The sequence below is a fragment of the Sturnus vulgaris genome, chromosome 2 (assembly GCF_052056855.1).
Source record: "Sturnus vulgaris isolate bStuVul1 chromosome 2, bStuVul1.hap1, whole genome shotgun sequence".
NCBI classification, from domain to species: domain Eukaryota; kingdom Metazoa; phylum Chordata; class Aves; order Passeriformes; family Sturnidae; genus Sturnus; species Sturnus vulgaris.
In genome coordinates, this window is record NC_142244.1 from 46967523 (window position 1) to 46984422 (window position 16900).

At 39.1% G+C, this 16900-nt stretch overlaps 1 protein-coding gene across 13 annotated transcripts in view; it reads left to right on the top strand.

Moving 5' to 3' along the window:
* The first annotated feature begins 3965 nt into the window (after nucleotides 1–3965).
* The window catches only part of C2H11orf87 (chromosome 2 C11orf87 homolog), a 166855-nt gene continuing 153920 nt past the window's right edge, over nucleotides 3966–16900 (top strand). For 12 of the 13 annotated variants that reach the window (XR_015801364.1, XR_015801358.1, XR_015801354.1 and 9 more), the window contains exon 1: nucleotides 3966–4227. The gene's annotated coding sequence lies outside the window, so the exon portion shown is untranslated. The remainder of the gene's footprint in view (nucleotides 4228–16900) is intronic. The other variant, XM_088159446.1, reaches the window with a different exon arrangement.

Genomic DNA, 16900 nt, shown 5'->3' on the forward strand with positions numbered 1-16900 from the left:
CCTGCTCATCCAAACCAGGCAGCCATCTGTCAGAGTCAAGGTGGAAGAGTGCAACCTCCACAGCAGTGGCCAGGTAAGGGAAAGGGCTAGGGACAGCCTGGCTCTAGTGGGAAGGAGCACCAGTCCCCAGCACCAGTCCCCAGCACCAGGCACCAGTCCCCAGCGTGGCCTGACTGGAGAGGGTTTCTGCTCTCCTTCTCTAGCCTTGCTGACTGCAATGGGACTATGCCAGCCTTCACATCGCACATCTGCTGCACATGGACTGTGATATTTACCCACCATGGATATTTTATGGAGACAAAACACTGATTCCTGTCCTCCCTGAGTCAGTCAGCAGACCTTCTACGATGAGTCTCGAGCAGCCAGTGTGTGTGGTGCATGCTAAAAAGGAAAATCAGAATTCTTCAAGTTTATTTGCTCTTGTACCCCAAGGCAGTACGGCAGAGAATCAGAACCTTTCCCAACCATACTGGAGGGAAGGATGCAATTATCATTGCCATCAGTGCTGAAAAGCTTCTAAAAGCTCTTCCATTTTTGGGAACAATGGTCTGTGAATCTCTCTAGACTGAAGATTAATGCACCTCCTTCTGCATACCTGTCACTTGTTTCAGTCATCTCTCTCTCCTGTAATGTGTGTGTTTTCCATTGTAAGCACACCAGAACTCCAGGAGCAGGCAGCCCTTGCACTGACTTGGCTCAGGCTGCAGAGGCACTTCCAGTATGGGTAAACTCCTGGAGAGGACTTGCTCAAAACTGCTCACTTTGGGGATAAAGCTAAGATTTTTTTTTCTTAAAAATTTGACTGAGTGACATATATTATCCTCATCTGAGGAAATCTGAGTTAAGTAGGGTTTGAGCTTTGTGGTGGCTGCAAAAGTACATAAGTGCATAAATACATTTTAATACATAAGAAAACTGATTTTCTTGCTGACTAATTTTCTCAGGAAAATTCAAGGTAAAACATATAAAATCCTCAGTATTTTGTGCATCTGATCACATTATCACACTGCTTATCTGCAAATCTCATTTTGATCAGCTTATATTGTCTTTTTCAGTATCTTGCTGATGACATCTGCTTCAGATGGATTTGTTTGATGTCTAGTAGCCCTCTTGTGCTGTCCTTCAGAGTTTTCATTTCACAGAATCAGAGCACAGCTTGCATTGGAAGGGACCTTAAAGATCACCTAGTTCCAACTCTGCTGCTGTGGACAGCAACACCCTCCACTAGCTGGCATTTCTCAGAGCTCCATCCAACTTGGCCTTGAACACTTCCAAGGATGGGGCATCCACAGTTTCTCTGGGCAGCCTGTTCCAGTGCATCACCATCCTCATAGTCAAGAATTTCTTCCTAATGTCTAATCTAAACCTACCCTCCTCGTCCTGCTTCTACATGCCTTTGGAAATAGTCTCTCTTCATTTTTCTTGTAGCCTCCCTTCAGGCACTGGAAGGCCAAATCAAATCACTCCAAAGCCTTCTCTTCTCCAGGCTGAACAATCCCAATTTTCTTACCCTTTCCCCACAGAAGAGGTGACAAAATGTTTATTGCCATAATCACCTTCTGTCTGAGCCGTTATGCTTTATGAATAGAGAGAATAAAATTAATATTTTTTCTTGAAACATTTTATATTTACATGTTAATGAAGCCTGTAAACATGTAGGAGGTGTGTTATTTCTGAGCAAAATGGCTTCAGCTCTGTGCTTGGGTCAAAAAACTTGGGAACAGACAGATTGAAAGCTTCACAGCATTCCTGGGCACCCCACAGGTGTCTGACATGTAAATTATAGTATAATTCTGTCCATGAGAGACAGAGGAAATTATGCTATTGCTAATTTTCTCTACATGAAGCCAGGTAATTGACTGGATTTAAAAAAAAGTTGTGCACAGTATAGTAAAGGCAATTTGCTGTGTAACTGATATTTATTTTACAGGGAACCTCATACATGCAGGAGAAACAAGGGGAAATTGGGTTCTGTTGTATGTATAAAATTATCTCTTAGGAAGAGGCCCTCAGAGTGAAATCTGTCTTAGAATTAAATGAAATGTCTCACATAGAAAATCTGACCCTCTCACATAGTGTTTTTTTCTGCCCCACCACCCTCTGTGATCTGCAGTGTCTTCTCCCCAGCATTGCTCCCAGGGATGGAAACCTGCACAGCAGAGTGGTAAATAAGGGACTTTTTGAATTTTCAAACACAACAACCTACTTGCAGCTCCTTGACCTAGCACAGAGATAGGAAAATGCAGAGTGCAAAATTCAGCACCCCAGATCTGCTTCTTACCTGCTTTTTCACACTCTTCCTCTGTGTGCAAATAAAACACAATAGTCTGCAACCAGCAGAATTCTGCAGATACTGGCCAGAGTGTTCCTGCTGAAGGCAGTGCACCTTAATCATGAGCTGTATGTTCATTAGGCAGGATTCTCTCTCTCAGCTGAATTAAGCATTCCACATAAGCACAGGCACAGCACAGCATCATTACCTAACACTTGTGCTGGTGTGAGTGGTGTCCTGCTGGTTCTGATGGCCACTGGAAGCAAAGTGATTGCTTTGCAGGCTGTTCCAAACTGAGAGGCCCACACAGCTCCTAAACCCATGTGGCTCCTAGACTCCTAAGTAGCACCTAAACTAATTTTCTCCAACATTTTTTCTTTTTCTTTGCCCGCAGTCAACTGCTCCTCCAAGTCACAGACAGCACCGGGAAACTCTTAGGTTTGTGCGAGGTGCCTTGATCTTAACATTTTTCTTAGGAATGTCACTGTGTTGTCACTCTCCTAATTTCTGCAGGTTTTTTCTTTTGGCAGACATTAGCAATTGTTTTATCTCATGCTCCTGTTCCTCCATGTCTTCCTCAAGAAAGGATCTGTTACAGGAATTTTCTCACCCCAAAGAATTGTGTTCCTGTAAGAACAAGCAGTGACATTTTCATGGTGCAGAATTTTGCCTAGGATATTCCCAGGAGATTTGAAGCCTGCTTTGCTTATTACCATGAGATTGCATATGTGCTGATCAAACGCACCTTTTTCATTTTCCAAAGGAAAATATTTCATCTTTACTCTGAGCATGATTTTCCAGTATATTGGTTTGTTCCCCAGCAGATCTGCTTCTTACATCAAACTTGCTCTAAATGCAGTGGGAGAAGCTTGTGGAAGCATCTTTAGCTCTACTATTTCTCTGATTTCAGTGTAACCTTTTACTCCCCTTTTGCAAATCATGGTGTCCTTCACATTTTCAAAAAAAGAAATAAAATCTTTTTGATTCAGATCAAAACTTCGGAATCATGCACAATGCTTTTCTCAGTCCTTGGAGGAATCCTGTGACTTTTTTTAATGGTAATATGAACATATATCTTGACAGGTAGGTCACCAACCAATTTTTCAGAAGTTTATGCTTCTATTTTATTAAGTACACTTAGAGTGACAGTTTGGTCTGATTTGGTTTGATTTTTTTTCTGAGATGTGAATAAACCCAGTTGGTTTTGCATTTGAATTTTGCATTTTATGTTTGCTTGCATCTTATATTGCTCAGTTGTACCTTTTATTCTTTTATATGTTTCTTCTGAGAACTGACCTGACTTGAAAATAGCATATGGATGGTCATAAATTGCAATTCTTAGCAAATTTTCTATTTGACACAAAACTGTCTCTTCACTCTTCTGAAAATCACTTCTTTGCCTCAGGTCTTGTAAACTATCAACTCTATTAGTGCCTTGCACTTGCCTGTGTCTCTCGTTCCAAGACACTGTATACCACTTACTCCAAAACTCAGTATGTTTACAGTGCCCATGGGAATGAAAAAGCAGAAGACCTCGTAAACTAAATAGTTTCCTAATTAATACATTTAATCTAAAACACCCCAGCAATTTAGCTTGAGGGGGAGAAAGAAGGAGGAGAAATGTGCTATCCTTGAGAATGCTCTTCCTGTGCTTATCTTGAAGGCACAATTACACACCTCTGGAAGGTTGCTGTAACCTACACCTCTAACCCTCTGCAGCAGCTGGAAGAGTGCCTTGCTGTACTCATCTCCCTTTCAGCCACAGCTCCTTCCCTTTTACACTGTGCTTTTGTTGCTTTCTTTTCAGCCCTTTAAGACCAAGTGCTATTGTCCTCTGCTGCTGCTGCTGCTGAAGCACGGCAAGACTTTGAAACAGTCTCCATGACAATCAGAGATGTGCAGTCTGGATCCTAATGGGGCTGATACATGGCTGTGATTGTATCCTGCCGAGCAAGGTACGTGTGTGCAGCTGCTGGAAGATGTGGGTTAAAAAACTGCTGGTTCCTCCCTCCTTTTACGACCAGGCATGGTGCTACGGGGAAACCTCTTTGCTCTGTGCTGCCACAATATCTCCTTTTCTAGAGATGTTCCCCAGGGGCTGATTCTATCTGGTGTGAGGTTTAGAAAGGGATGAGAAATATTAATGCCTGAATGATTATAATGCCTTAGAAAATGGAGCTGAAAGTGCAGTGCATATAGATCAAAATGAAACACAGTATCTGGCTGTGAGATTTTGAATTATATCAAAAGGGAATTTATTCCTGCTTTTTAACTTCTTGTTACCTGCAGAGCTGAATTCTTAAAACATCAGTTCCTGCCTATTATGGAAGTATGCTGTCTTCTGTCCAGTGTCTTCATGTCAAATGAAGTTTTAAAATACAAAAAGATGTGCTGGTTTTAGGTATATCAGCCATTCATACAGAACAAGATATTCAAATGCTATGATTTATAAAGTACTGGGTGTCAGTAGGCTGTTTTTTTCGTTGGCCTTATGATGTAAAAATGAGGACAAATGCTGTGGAATGAAAATGAACATGAATTCTCTCTGATGAGCAGGATGTAACCTGTTTTCTGGTTGTCTATGCTGATGTCTTTGCCCATTGTTTAAATGTGATAAATCAACTTTATGCTGATGCTGCTTTAGTTATCATAAAATTCCCTCTTCAGGGCAAACTTCAGACACATTCGTTTGATATTCTTTTATTACCAGGTTCTTTGTATCACATTTGAGCCAAGAAACATAATCAAAAAGTATCCTGAATACTGAAATACTAGATGTTTGTATGTGTTTTTAATGGACCATGTGCGAACAGGCACATAAAGTTAGTGAAGGTGAGAACTGTATAGCATTACATATGGTGAATAAAATTGGCAATATTAGAACAGTAATGGGAGCTATGTAATGCTTATGTATCTATTAATATCTGAATCCACATACACGCCCATGCATTCTAAATATATGTACAGTAGCTCTAACTTTCAGCAAGTAAAATGAGAATTCATAATGCAGTAAGAAGGGAGAAAGCATGAAAATGAAAACAAAGGCAAAGCCACAATAAAACTGAAGCAGTCAGGAGGAACAAAAGAAAAAATATACCTATTAAAATTCATTCTATAACAGGAGGATTGTGGATGTAGGGATCTATTTCCAGTGGAAAAAAATGTTTGAGAGAAGCTTCTTGTTTTTTTTTTTCGGCACAAATCTTTGACCTTTCATGTGTACTGTGACCATAAAGGCTGAATCTTGAGATAGAGGAGTAAGACAACACAATGTTTGGGTATTTTAGGATGAACAGAAATAATTTTCTTCATCTTTCTTCACATAACCTACCAATGATAGTCATAAACCTTTAGAAAATTCTCTATGTCTGCTTTAACCTTGGCTCCACCTAGATGCTTTGGTCATCTTCTCTAGTGTGTCAACCTTTATGTTTACTGACTTGTGCCAAACACTCCATAGGCTTCCTCTTTATTGACAATTTCTCTTTTATCCCAGCATATTCTCTGGCAGATTTTAATATCCTTCTGAGATTTTCACCCTTTTCTTTTCACCAGACTACCATTCCTTATTTCATTAGGAACACAATTTTAAGTGCAAATTCTGGATATTCTTTCACGCTGGAAATAGGCTCGGAGAGAATCTCAATTAGGACTACATGAGAAATATCCAGACAAATCTCTTGAGATCTCAAAATAATACCAATGCAGAAACCATTCTAAGTACTGTGTTGCTAGGAGGGAACTAAGTCCTGTGGAAGTATGTCCTGATGGGAGTGAGGTCTGACCTCCATGTTGTAGGATAGCGTCTCAAACAAAGAATATGCACATCTGGCCCAATGCCAAGAGAGACCTGATTGGGAACAAGGCCAGGGCAATCAGAGCAAGAGCCAGGACACTGAGAACTGAGCCCAAGGTACAACCAGAAGAGTAAGGAAAATAAGAAGACTCAGCACATCGAGTCTGGCATGGATCTCTAGCCAAGCCCAGGCTGTGCAGCTGTTATGTCTGTTATACCTATCATGAAATCAGTCCAGAGATAAAAGTCCTCTGGGTGTCTCCTGCAAACCTGTTCTTGTTGACTTTTTATTCCTGTTGCTGCCTCTATTTCTATACTTTTCTTGCTTGCTAATTGCACCTTTTCAATGTTAATATCACATCCTTAGTCACTGCTCAATCTCTGCATTTGTAATTTAATCACTCCTTGGGCACCAGCTCCTCTCAGTGCTCTTATTTGTGCTGTGGTTCTTTAAGCAGCCCTGTAGCCTGTGAAAATCTCACAAGAAATGAAGCAATATTCCCAACACATTTCATCTCAGTCTTGCAGAGAATGATTCTTACTTCTCTTAGCTGCCGCATCTTTGCATACACACGCACAAGCTCCATTGACCTTTTCTACAACCATATTTCTTTGACGCTTGAAAGTAACTTGCTGGGTTTTATCCTCTTAGTCCTTATGATGTTTCTGTCATCAAAGAACCCTGCTCTAATAGAAATCATCTTCCAAGCTAATTTTCCTTTCTCTAGTGCTTGTCCTTTATGGTATTTTCCCAAGGTGATTCTTGTTCTGTTACTTTTGGTCTGTGTTAATAATTAATCCCTCTGTCCCATGTTGTTGGCCTCTCTGTTTTTCTTGCCTCTTCTCAATTTAGCATAGCATCTATGAATTTTATTAATATGTTGTTTATGCCTCTTTCTAGCTCATTCCAACTCAGATTATTATGTAATTCTGTGATTACTGGAAGTATTAAATCACGCAAGACCAAAGACTGATCCTTAAATATTTACCTGCCCTCCCTATAAACTGGTGTTCTTCTCTTTGTTAGCCTTGTTTTGGTCCTTCATTCCAGACCAAACGAGATGGGGTTTTTTTGCACAAGCAAGTTCAGTCAAGTTTTTAAAGGATGTTTTTGGGAAACATTGGAGGCAATCTTCCATTCTCATGCTCTCCAGTTTTATGTCAGTGTAGCTGCCTGGCTTTGAGGCAGAGGATGATCAGACTAATTGTTTAAAAAAATAGCTTAAATCCAAGAGTATTACTTTTATTCTGTTCCATTCATCCATTGATTTGGTAATTCCATAAAAAAGTATTATCTTTGTCAGGCGAGTTCTATTCTTTATAAATCCTGCCTCTTACTGCTCATCATTGCATTATTCTCTGCAAATGAAGTGACTATTTCTTAAGAAGACTTTTTCTTTTTTTTTTGTCTTTTTCTGGGGCTAGAAGCTAAACATGTATCATTGTAATTATTAAGAACTTTCTTCATTCTTTAATGAATGCTGAGACAGCTCCACATATGCTTTTCTGTTCAGCATTGGCAGAAGGACAGATAAAGGCATAGCTGTCTCCTTCCCCTCTTAGTACCTCCACACACCTGTGGTGTGTGATTCTAACCACTTGATGGTGCAGGAGATGTGGTGGAATGTGGCCAGAACTGCTGCTTCTAAATCTCAAGATTTTGCAAGATAATTCATGATGAATGTTACAGTAGCTTTAAGAGAATCCAGGAAGAATGAGTTGTATCATAAGTTTGTTTTCTTAGTTTTTTTGTTCCAGTTTCTCATGGCCAATAGATTTTTTTCAGTATTAAAGGTCCTCAAAGGATGTTCTACCAGAGTGTGACTATTTTATGCCTATCTGCCTGTATCAGAATAGGATCAGGGTATACTTGGTTTAAACACTGCTAGAATTGCCCCATGATTTCTTCCTGACTTATTCTGCAGTTGTGTCCAAGTTTGGAAGGTACATTAAGCAATGCTTCTGAAAGCACTTCGAGTTTTATTTCCACGAGTGCAGTACTACTGACTGTTCGCTTCCTCTGCTGTCCTGTGCATTTGGCCACCACCAAAATCAGCAAACACAATCTCATTTCTGGTGTAAGGTGTTAGCCAGATATTTAAGAAGGTAAAGGTAGGTTGCCTTGAGGTAGGGAGGTGAAGTTATCTAAGGGGCACAGTTGACTCCCTCGACTGGTTTGAACTTCAGCACATGAAGAAGTACACCTTTCTCTGCTCCTAAGAGGAAAAAATATTAGAAGGCCTGGAGAGCAAGTTCATTCAGGGCTACACGTCCTAGAATCCTAGTGTGAGATGTTATGGACTCACCTGTGGACTCACCTGTGTACTCACTTGAAAAATCAAGGTTTACTTTGAAAAACTAGGTTTTTAACTAATTCACTGACTTGCAGCATAAGTGACTTAGACATCTGTCTTGTTGCTGTTCTTGCTCCACGGTGCTGAGCAGATATTTGCACTGGTATCCACAGATATGCAAGCTGCAGCTGGGAAAGGACAGGAGTTTTGCTGGGGTTCTGTGCCTGTGAATTTGTTGTGTTTTGGTTTGGGTTCTAGACATGGCAGGTTCTCTGAAGCACCGCTTCTCATTTACCTCACCATCCAACCAGGAAAACACTGCTGTATTCCAAAATTACTTTTTCTTTCTAGTGTTCAACAAAATAAGAACTATAACATCAAAAAATGCAGTTAGCCACTACTGAGCTCACTGACAACTCCAGGCTGAGAAGCCACATTTAACAGTGGCTTCATCTAGAATGGAGAAGGGGATGGCTTTATGTCACATAATAAAATTTTATCATCCACAAGTGAATTTACATCTTGCTCAGTCATACCCTCATGCGGGAAAGATGAGGAATACAACTAAGGAAATAATACCACTGCAACAATATTTTTTAAATATACCATTGACTGTAAAACAAAGCAGAGTAGAACATTGGATTTCAAAAATATTAGAAAATATCCCTTTTTTCATGTCCATGGTCTTTCAAATTAAATATGTTTATTTTCACTTACACCTATATATACATATATATATATATATATATATATATATATATATATATACACACATTCATACATACGTATTTATATTTATCTGAACTGGTTGCTAATTAAAATCAATACAATGTGTTGTCTGCCTCCTGTTCATTGTGTCTGCTTTCTTGTTCTGCAGTTAAACCATAAATGCAAGCAAGTTCCTCTTTCCTGGGAAGCGCATGATCAAAGCAAGATCAAAGCAGAATCTAGGTTCAGGGTGTGTAATTTTTGGCTGATCAAACACTGATATGTTCCCCTGCATTGAAACGAAGGTTGGAGGAAGTTAACTAACTGGCTATAACACTTCCTTTGCATTATCAATTGGCAGTTCAAAGGGCTCCTCCCAAATCAGAAATAAACTCTCTTTGCTACCATACGGCATATTAACCACAGACATTCTTGCAAAATAATCGTACAGGTAAAATACAGTCATACACAGACCCTACCTCAGTCTGAAAGTCTGCTTGGGAGATTTTTCTGCCCCCTGTTTTTCCACTTAGCGGATATCCAGCTAAGTGGATTGTACTGCAGAGGAGAGACCAATTGCAACAAGAGCAGAAGTTGTTCACACTGCTTCTGTGCTTTTGCATGTATTGTTTTCTCCAGAGAGGTAGCTGGATCTTAAAAAAAGCTGGGAAGATGTGATTCAGACATCAGCCAGTGCTATCAGTGGGCAGATTCTATGGCCCACACTTTTGATATCATTCTAATCTTGGAAAGCTAGATTGTTTTAAGACATGACATTTAAGATACCCCCTGCTAATGTTGCTAGCATTAACTGTTATAGCCCTGGCTATTCTCGTGCTAATAAGAATCTAACTCTTCCTTTGATCTTGCTAAGTTGCTTAGAGCCCAACAGAAGTCAGTAGTCCTAGCTTCATAAAACAATATGTATTTTACCATCAGAAAGAAATGCATTTTGGTCGGCAAATATATTGAAGTTCCAGTTTCCATATAAACAACAGTGCATAAAACAGGCTATGTTTTAAGATGAGTGTATAAGAGCAGCTTCTAAAACAAACATTTGGAAATAACTTCCAAATTATATTCAGAAGTGAAAAACAAAAGTGGTAAAAATATTTCAGGCTCCACAAATATGGACACTGATCCAAACAACTAAGAAAACAGCTAGAGGACTGTGAGTTAATACAGAGCCTCCAGATGTTGCTTTAAATATAAATAATTGAGGTCACAGGTGTAGGGGAAGATCCCAACAATTCTTTAGGGAAAATCAGGTAGCATGGTCTCCTTACATGATTGTATTTCCTAGTAAATCCCATCAAACCTCTGAAATCTAATAGAGATTTTTTGTTCCAGCTGGTGACTAGGAACAAGGGCAAAAGGTTTCTGGTAAATTTACTATCAGAACATTGACAAGAGTATTACCAGGTGAGTTAACATTACTCCTAGAACAAGGAAGGTGAAAATCCTGTAGCAGGGAATACAGTAAGTGATCCATAGCTTAAGTTTGCTGGAAATGCAGATCTGAGTGGAGCTGGTGCTTGTTAAACCATTTGTCCCTCTGCTGTATCTGGAGGTGGTGCTCAGGCTCTGCTCTGAGTGGACAGGTCTCACATTGAGAGGCATGAAACCAAGTTTGTCTCCAGCAAGGTCAGACTCAGAGAGGCCAAAAAAAGTGTCCCCCTACCTCACTTTGTCATGGGGTATGGTCTGATTTGCCTCTCCATCATGAAGAAGATCCTGTTTCCAGTATGTTCTCTGGGCATCCAAAATGTGTTCACTCAAAATATTTCCCAAGCAGTTTCCTCCAGACTTGCTGGGGGAGCAGAGAAGGTGCAGAGAAGGAGGGTTCCTGTGCTATCCTGTTCTCTCTTACTGGGAGAAAGTAAATGCTCACCTACAATAAGCAAAAACATGTAATCTAAGTAAATGTATTTATCGACACACAGTGGATGTGTTCTGTAATTCTATTATAGACAATTGCCTGTGGAATCTCTGGCATTTGCAGACAGAAAAGGAAACAAACCTGTCCTGTTCCTGTCATCTCAGCAGCACAGTCAAGCATAGACATTGACACTTCAGAGAGAGGTGTTCATTTCTATCTTCCAGTACCCAAAAGCAAAAGGTTTTACAAAGAAAGCAGTATGAGAGGAGTATATTTAAACCAAAGCAGAACAGAAGATTTATGCTGTCTGCTATGTGTGCTTCAAGAAGCCTGTGGTAGTAAAAGTCTGTGAAGACTGAAGGATTAGAAACACAGCTAGAGTTAAACAAAACTCCAAGAGGGCACTTTGGTACAGACCTTAAACTTCCCAATGGAAATAGAAGAGACAGAATAGTTTCCTTATAAAATACAGGCGCTAAGTGAAAGTGATTGGGTCCTGCCACTTAATAAATTACCATTCATATGATGAGGCTTCCTAAGTGTGTAGGTGCATGCTCTTAGCCCTTCCTGGCTGTAAGATAAAAAATGCATTAACTTAAACCACCTTCACAGAACCAAAGCTGGTGCATGTTGGATTTCAGCTCAGCAGTGAGCATGTGTATGCTCAGCAACAAGTGGTACCTGTTAAAGTGACATGAACTGCTCACAGATCCCAGATTATGCAGTGATAGGTGTACTAGAAGCCGAAGACACAGAAAACTTCTACTGGCCTAAAAACTGTGTAGCTCTATTGATCTGATGCCAGCTGAAGATTGAGCCTGTTGCACTTAGAGAACAGATATCTACTTCGGTTTCTAAAATTAAAAAAAAAGAAAAATCAAAAGAAATGGTAACTACAGAACCTTTTTCTGGCTTTTGCTCTAAGATTCAGCAAAGCTGGTGAGGGACAAATATCGAACACTTGGACAGGCACAGTTTAGTTAGAGACTCTCAGCACAGGCAGAAAAAAGGAAGTTCAAACTTGGCCATGTTGGCTCATCTCGCCCAAGTGAAGAAAATGGGAATGAAAGAGGGTGAATGTGTGGGCATCCTTCACAAGGACTTCTGGATAGCTTTCAGTGCCCACTGAGACAGTAATCTGTAAGGTTAACAAAGGAACATTGGTGATGAAATGCTCGGTTGGTTTGCTAACAGAAACCAGAGATGGCAAATGGGACGGAGGGGTAGAGAGAGACAGTGGGATAAGAGTGACAAGTGGCAATATGTTGAGCCTGTTCTGTTTCTGCTATATATAGGAGGTAGCAGTTATCTTACAGAAGGAAATGTAGAACAAGATGTGCAGATTTGGAGATGATGTGGAACTGACAACCTGAGAAATACCATCCGTAAAGGAAGTAAGTTGAAGATGCTGAGAAATCTGCCTTATGCGTAGGATATGAGGGATGAGCAGGCAGTGCAAACCAAAGATGGAGAAACCAGACTATGGTGGTGAGAACTATGTTCATTTGCTCATTTGAAATCTTGATATTGTTGCAGGGCAATGACTCAGAAGCCAGAGAGGGTCACTGAGGAAGAAAGCCCAGGCCAGAATAGATCTCCAAGACACATTTGCAAAGAGCTAAACATAGGAGAAATACCTTAGTTTTCACACAATGAAGAAAGTTGCTAGATTTGAAGAATAAATGTGTGAACATTCTTGGAGTCCTTAGTCACTCATGCATTAATATACCAAATAGTTTTTCCATGGTGGCAATGGTAATTAAAAGCCCCCCAGGCAGCAGGCATTCATACCCAACAAGAAACTAAGAATGTATTTCAGCCAGCCACTGTGGGAATCTGAAATTGTGTAACTAATGCTTTCAGTGCTTCTTCTTGAACTTTAGGACATTTTTCACCTACACCAAACCATACAAAAAATACCATGTATGCTTTGTTCAGTTATCGAAATTCTCTTGAGTGTATATATGCCATTTCCATGAATTGTGTTCCACACATCCTGACTCTACTGTCTGGAAACCACAGACCTTATTCCTCTACAGCTCAAATCTGAAGTGTGTACTAGGCTTCAGATACAAAATTTCAAGAATGGAGACATTATCATTGAAGTGTTTACAGAGATCCAGTGAGGGACACATGACACATCCAGCCTACAAAGCTCTCACATTCCCATTACAGGGATTTGGGATCAGACACAGGGCCTGGAAACTCTTGGGGAGACTTAGTAGTGACACTAAAAAAGAGAATGGAAGCAGTCAGGCCAGCTGCCTGCTGAGGATGCCAGGAAGAATGTGAATGAAGCTTGAAGCAAAACAAATACAAAGAATATGAATGAAGCTTGAAGCAAGATGAGTATTAATGGCAGATGTGGTAAGGCAAAAGGAGAGCACTAGCCTAGATAGAAAGAAGAGGCAGTTGCAACTTCTGTAAGGCTTTTTTTTTCCATAAAATATTGACTATTTTAATTAAAATATGATTATATTTAAAACTTTAAATAAAATATATTAAATATCATAAAATATTGCTCATTTGGATGCTGCCCAGATACCCTCACAAATGAACACTCTCTATTGACACTCACACTTCTGTGCCTCCTACTAAGCTTTCCTCAGGAGGATCATGGCAAAATGAGGCTGAAAAATAGGAAATCTACAATTTTCTAAGCTGAGAAGAGCAGTGCCAGGATCAATACAGCATGAAACAACCATTGGACACGGCCTAACCACTATCTCTAAAGCCTTCATTGCAACTCTTCTTTGTGGTTTTGGAACATCTCTGAAAGGAAAGAAACAATTTCCTTCTTATTGCAAGCAATACCCATCAACGTTATTTTAATGTAGAAAAACAAAAGTGCAAACAGGTTCTGAGGGGTAAATGATGTGAACCCTTAATGTGGGTACAAATAAGGGAATTGTTGCATTTGGGGTCCTCATTTTTCTGTAGCTCTCAATGTTCCATAGTGCTCAGGGCAAAAATCTTGGCAAACATTGTGTTTAGCACAACAGCACAAATGGCTCTTTTCCTTCCACAGAAGTTTTGTGTTTTACATTTCATGTTTTATGTCAGTTCTGTCTGGGTTTATCCCATTTGCTGTCCCCAGAAATCTCTCCCAAGATCCTGCTCCACAGTAATGTGACTAACAAATCAGAGATGCACCATACTTTCTGCTCAATTAAGAACAAAAAAACAACCCTTACACATGCAGTATCTAGGCTATTGCTGAGAACAGTGCTGAGCATTTCAGATAGATGTTCAGGAAAGACTAAAAGGCAACTACAGAATAGAATCTTCATGAAATGCATTTCCTCCCAATCTTTCTTACTCAGTGACACATAGTGATTTATTCATTTTTTTTTTAATTGGAAAGCTGCAGCATTCTATGGCTTTTTGCTTCCACAGAAATGTGAGCATTTTTTGGACTCTTTGTCACAAAATGAACTCTTTCAGCAGTAAGAAATCTTGCAACTCTAAGTGACATGCTTCATGCCCATCCTATTCTTTCTTCCCTGTAACTCTTCTTGGGACCCTGTGGTTATTCTTGTCACCAGCTAACTGTTCTCCAACTCTGAAATGGTAAATAACAAAATGGAGATATGAATAAGGAGGGTGCTGCTCCAGAGAACTGGCAATGCAGAGATAAGTGGGGCAATGAAAGCTAACATGGCAGAGCAGCCAAATTGGATGCAAGATATTTACAGCTTTATAAGCTCTTCTAAATTTGCAGTGGCCTATCAATTTATGCTGGAAGCTTTGTCTTTATGCTCCACATGTACATTGCAAATGTTGAAATCTAGGGGCTGCTCTTCTTCTGCCACTGACCCTATCTGTGGCCTTAGTTAAATCATTTTACGTTGTTGGTTTTTTAATCAAATTGTGCTCTTATAAACTATGATCCTTCTTTAATGTCTCAGTATCATGACATTGACTTGATGAGGATTTCGAACGTTGTAACCTAATTAATGATAATAAAACATAACTAGCTGAGAAGAACCAAACCATTTTCTTATAGCTTTTACTTAGAAGATTTTCCATTTCATGATGGCCTTAGAGATCTCCATGTTTTGGGGGGAAATCTAAATGGATTTGTAATGTTATGTACTGGAATATCTTTCAGACAAATGTATACCTAAAATACCCCTTTAGTATTGCTTCATAGTTCCTGTAGTCTGCCAGCCTTATACAAATCTAGTCCTGTAAAATTTTTTCTTACAAAACAAGCTCTTAAAAGATGTTTTTGCTGCTCCTCTGCATTAATAATTTGTTTGCACACAAAGATTTCTTACAGACTGTTCTTTTTTTTTTAGCTGATTTAGTTTGTTAAAAGCATCTAATTGATTATATAAGAAAAAGAGACAAATGTACCTTTGCAGATTACTTTGACTTGTTTTACAGAGTGATATTGTGCTGTGCTCCACAAAGTTCTATAATCTATATATCTGCTTCTCACTATTATTCTAACTTTTGTTGAGTGTATTATCTTTCCAAAGCTACTGTTTGATTTGTCTTTCAGCAAGGGAGACTTCACCTGTCCAAAGTATCTTATTCATATTTTTACTAGGTTCCTGTTCTAATGCAACCCATTATTTTCAAAGGCTTTCAACAACAGTAGAATATCACTGTGCTCCGAGCAAATGTCTGAACTGGTCAGGAAAATGATTGTTGGGGTTGTGTTTGACCATTTTCAGAGACTTTGGCAGCATGGATTTATAGTATAAGAAAATCTCCAAGCTCACCTATGCCTCAGGCACTCAGCATTCACTAAGGCACTGAACCTCTTCTCCTTGCTCATGTGCTCGTGTTCTCCTGTCTTTCATACAAATGCATTGTTACACATATCTACTAAGAAGAGAATACAATAAGACAAGCCATAGCCAGTAGTCACAGTGATGAAATTATTTTGAACTGCCTTTAAAGTTTCTTGTGTTAATGACTGGCAAATAGTTAGGTCCTCTTAAAAGCCTGGCTCCAATACAGTGTAATGGCAGCTGTGAAACATAATTTCCCAAATAAACTCTTAACAACAGAGGACTCTTGGTATCTCAGATATACAGAGTTCACCTATACTTCTGAAAGCCCAAAGAATGTACCAACTGTGAAAGCTTGCAGTCCCTTGTTAATTATAATCTGTGTTTATATAGCAGCTCTATCTCAAAGCTCTTTTCAAACATTAAGACTCCTAGCACTTCTTTTATGCAGGCATTATTATCCCTGTCATTATCATTATCACATCTTCCATTTTATAGGTGGTAAATGAGCAAAATCACACTGTGAGTCAGTAGCTGAATTGGGAATAGAATATTGTAGTCCTGACTTTGTCCCTTGCTTTAATTACTCACTAACATGATTGCTATTTGTGGGTTGAAGTGATTTTGTTCAGTGTAAAATCTCAGCAAATAAGCATGATTCTTTTGATTTGCAAGATTTTTGTTTGTATAACTTCCATGCTGATATTTTTTAGCTGTTGGTCTCAGTTTAAGTAGCTAATAAGAGATGCTGTCATCTTCCAATTAAATACATATTAAAAATTTTTAATATTATAAATTTGCATAATAGACTGGAACAGCTCAAATGAAGCTTAGTCTATCAAGCAATGAAGTACTTAGGTATTGATGTTGTGTCCTAATCTAGTCATAGTAAAAACCATGATGGAAATCTATGGAGAAATATACGGGTTTTAAATACATGAAATATATTTAAATATATATATTGAAATATATGGGTTTTAAATGACAGTTGTTATGAATTAGTCTTTTCTTTTAATGTGAAAATACCATATGCAATTACTAAATTAAGTTAAAGCCACTCTTTTTTTTTTTTTTTTTGTCAGAACATTTTAGTTGGTATGAAATGCACAAATGTGTTCAGTTGAAATTGAACAGTTAACCTCATTTTCTCCTTTTCCGGGACTGTTTTAATCTGGAAAGGCAATCTAACGATTTCATTTGCTCAAACAT